This window comes from Quercus robur, chromosome 5 (genome assembly GCF_932294415.1).
Source record: "Quercus robur chromosome 5, dhQueRobu3.1, whole genome shotgun sequence".
NCBI classification, from domain to species: Eukaryota; Viridiplantae; Streptophyta; class Magnoliopsida; order Fagales; family Fagaceae; genus Quercus; species Quercus robur.
This window is the reverse complement of record NC_065538.1, coordinates 41,656,308-41,660,462: the sequence shown is the minus strand read 5'-3', so window position 1 is coordinate 41,660,462 and position 4,155 is coordinate 41,656,308. Positions and strand designations below refer to the sequence as shown.

General features: G+C 42.6%; 1 non-coding gene across 1 annotated transcript; it reads right to left on the bottom strand.

The window, feature by feature from the left end:
* Window positions 1-3,168: 3,168 nt before the first annotated feature.
* On the bottom strand, window positions 3,169-3,307 carry LOC126732022 (small nucleolar RNA Z247). The gene has a single exon (XR_007659213.1). It is a non-coding gene; the product is annotated as a small nucleolar RNA Z247 (small nucleolar RNA).
* Between the last annotated feature and the right edge of the window lie 848 nt (window positions 3,308-4,155).

Here is a 4,155-nt window from a genome sequence, read left to right as displayed (position 1 = left end):
AAGAGCTCCACGAGATAAGATTGGAGCCAAGAAATACACAGTAGCCACCTGTTGATTTTCTGTCATCAGGGTAGCCAACCCAGTCAGCATCAGAGTAGGCTTCCACCAAGGATGATGTGCTCTTTGTGAAAAGGAGACCATGAGAAATAGTGTGCTTGAGATAGCGTAGTATACACTTGACAACCTGCCAATGGATATTGGTGGGATGATGCATAAACTGACAAACCTTATTAACTGCAAAGGAAATGTCAGGTTTGATCAGAGAGAGATATTGCAAAGCACCCACTGTACTCCGATACTCAGTAGGATCGGGCAATGAATCACCATGAAAGGCAGAGAGAGCAGGAGCAGAGGACATAGGAGATGAGATAGGCTTGGCATAAGTCATCTTTGTGCAACTCAAGAGATCCATGATATATCTACGTTGTGTAAGGAAGAGACCATTTGGAACAGGAACAGCTTCAATGCTCGAAAAGAAATGTAATGGTCCCAAATCCTTGATTGCAAAATCCAATTGAAGGCAGTTGATAAGACGATGGATGGCATGTGAATCAGAGCCAGCAACAATGATGTCATCAACATAAACCAAAACATAGATGATGAGGTTGGTAGATTTGGAAATGAAGAGAGAAGAGTCAGACTTAGAACCCATGAAGCCCATCTCAAAAAGCTTGTTACTGAGGCGGCAAAACCATGCTCTAGGGGCCTGTTTCAAGCCATAAAGTGCCTTTTGGAGTTTACACACATGATGAGGATAGGATGGATGTATGAAGCCAGGTGGTTGAGCCATGTACACATCTTCAGAGAGGAAGCCATGAAGAAATGCATTTTGAACATCAAGTTGACGTATAGTCCACCCAAAGGAGATAGCTATAGAAAGAACAATGCGAATTGTAGTAGGCTTCACCACGGGACTATAAGTTTCGCCGAAGTCAACCCTAGGTTGTTGGTGAAAACCTTTGGCGACTAGACAAGCTTTATACCTGTCAATTGAGCCATCAGCATTTCTTTTGATGCGAAATACCCACTTGCAACCCACAATATTCATAGTGGGAGAAGGAGCAACTAGAGTCTAGGTGTCATTGCGAAGGAGAGCATCAAATTCAACATTCATGGCTTTACGCCATTCAACATGCTTGGAAGTAGCAGGGAAGGATGTGGGTTTAGTATTTGTGGGTGAGGAAGAGGTAAGTAAAGCTTGAGGTAAAGGATATTGAACAGTACCATCTGAAGGGTGCTTGGGTTTGAAGATGCTGGATTTGGATCATGTTTGCATGGGATGAATATTTTGTGGTGGTGCAGGTGGAGCCTGTGGATTGGAGTCAGCTAGAGGCAGTTGTTGCGTGGTGGGTGAAGAACTTGAACTGGGTGGTGTAGGAGGAGATCTTGATACTGATGAAGTAGCGGTTGACTGTGGAGCAAGTGAGGACCCAAGGATGGAAGGCAGAGAGGAAGGGAGATATGCAACCTATGGAGATGATTGTGATGGAGATGATTGTGAGGAAGCTGCAGGAACAGAGTTAGTAGCATATGGAAATAAGTTTTCATCAAAGACCACATTACGAGAAACATAGATTTTGCCAGATGGGAGATGATAGCATTTGTACCCATGATGAGAAGAGCTATAGCCTAAAAAAATGCATTGGGCAGAACGAAATTGAATTTTGTTACGATTGTAAGGCCGTAGAAGTGGCCAACAAGCACACCCAAAAATTTTCAAAAATGAGTAATCAAGAGTCCTTTGGAATAGGAGTTCAAAGGGAGATTTGTTGTTCAAAACAGGTGTAGGTAAACAATTTATCAAATAACATTCTGTTTCAAATGCATCAACCCAAAAATGATGAGGTAGTGATGAATGACTCAATAGTGTGAAACCTGTTTCAACAACATGACGATGTTTTCTTTTTACTGATCCATTTTGTTGATGAGTGTGAGGACAAGAGATTTTATGAGAAATGCCCAATTTTGCAAGTAAAGGATTTAATTTTTGAAACTCACCACCCCAATCAGTTTGAAATGGCCTTAATTTTCCTCTCAAAAAATCGTTCAATATGGATATGAAATTGTGAAAATATGCGAAACACATCAAATTTAGAAGAACTGGGAAAGAGCCATGTATAACGACTGAAATCATCAACAAAACTAACATAGTAACGTGTACCATTTATTGAAGCAATAGGGGAAGGACCCCATACATCAGCAAACAATAAATCCAAAGGCAACTTAGACCTATAATTGGTAGTAGTGAAAGGAAGCTGGTGACTTTTGCCCTGTTGACAAGCAGAGCATATATCAGATGTTTTATTTGCAACAAAGAGAAGCTAAAACTTTGAAATAACTTGACGAACAGTGCAGAAGGCAGGGTGTCCAAGGCGACCATGCCAAGCAATGAGGGATGCATGTTCTCCAACAAAAGCAACACATTTATGATGTCTGGAAGAAGATGGGAAAAAGGAGTAGAGTCCAACTTTACTCGGCCCACAATGGAGGATGGTCCCGAAGCTCGATCCTTAATACAAAAAAAGTTTGGATGAAATTCAAGAAAACAATCATTATCTTTAGTGAATTGAATAACTGAAATTAAATTTTTTGTGATGTGAGGAACGTGCAGAACGTTTTCTAAAATAAATGATTTAAAAGAGGAAGGAAGGGAAGAGGAACCAATGTGGGTGATGGCCAAACCTGCCCCATTACCAACGTGAATTTGATCAGTACCAACATACTCCTCAGATTGGAGGTTGAGATTGCTTAAGTCCGAGGTGAGGTGATTGGTTGCTCTAGTGTCTGGGTACCAATTATAGTCAGCAAAAGATGGGGAACCAGCAACAAAGGCAGCAAGTTGGGAGCTTGGGCTTTCACCATGATAGGCATGGTTGAACCGGTTATAGCATTGGAGGGCTGTGTAACCCATTTTGTTGCACACTTGACATGTGGGCCTAGTTGTTCTAAAGGAAGGCCCAGAAGGATGAGGCCCAGTGGAGGGATCGGATGTGGTACGACCACCACGTCCACGACCACGATGCCCATGAGAAGAGGCAGAGTTGTTTCGTCCACCAAATGAAGGAGGTGACCCTTGCGAACCACGGCCACGACTTGGCTAGGATTTTGAAGCTAGATTTGCCGAAGGAAAAGCTTCTGCAACTACATTGTGGTGCTACTCAAGATGGTTCTCATGTGCAAGGAGATGACCATAGAGCTCGTCAATGGAAAGATGATCGACACGGGTGGTGATAGATGTAACAAAAGGGTCATACTCAGGACCCAAACCCGCAAGAAGATATGAAACGATTTCAAAATTGTTAAGAGGCTGTCCAGCAGTGGCAAGGGTATCGGCTAAACCCTTGAACTTTTGAAAGTAATTGGAGATCGAGGATCCACCTTTCTTTGCCGTAGTAAGCTGATAGTGGATCTGCATGATTCGGGCTCGAGATTGCGAAGTGAACATTCATTCTAGAGCCATCCAGAGTTCTCGTGAGGTGGTGCAGCCCACAACCTGAGTAAGAACTCCTTCAGTCAATGAGGACAGCAAAGTGCTCATTATAAGTTGGTCTTGTTAAACCCAGGTAAGAAATTCTAGATTTCCGATTGAATTAATGGTTGATGTCGTGTCAGGATTGGGAATCACTTGTGGTGGTGGTGTGATTGTACCATCAAGGAAGCCGAAGACTCTCTGACCACGCATATATGGAATGATCTATGCCTTCCAAAGTAAAAAGTTGTCACGGTTGAGTTTGACAGTGACCATGTTGTGAGGATTGATGAATGAAGTTAAGGTGTTTGATGTGTTTGCTGAAGTAGTGATCGAGGTGGATGGGTTTGTGTTAGGCGTAGTTGGTAAGGTAGTGGTTGAGGTGGATGATGTTGATTCTGCCATGTTGTGGGTCTTTTAAAGCTCTGATACCATAAAACAATAAAGTAATAGAATATAAAACAATAAAGTAATGGAATGCTTTTGGCCGAATAACTTTACTCTGTTGCTATTGTTAATACATATAGTACATTAGATATACACACTGTTTTAAAAACCGGACCGGACCGTCCGGTCCGACCGGTTCAACCGGGAACCGGAGGCCAATCCGGTCCGGTTAAAAGCTCAATAACCGGTCAAAAACCGGTCAATAACCGGAAAACCGGCCAAAAACCGGTCAAAAACCG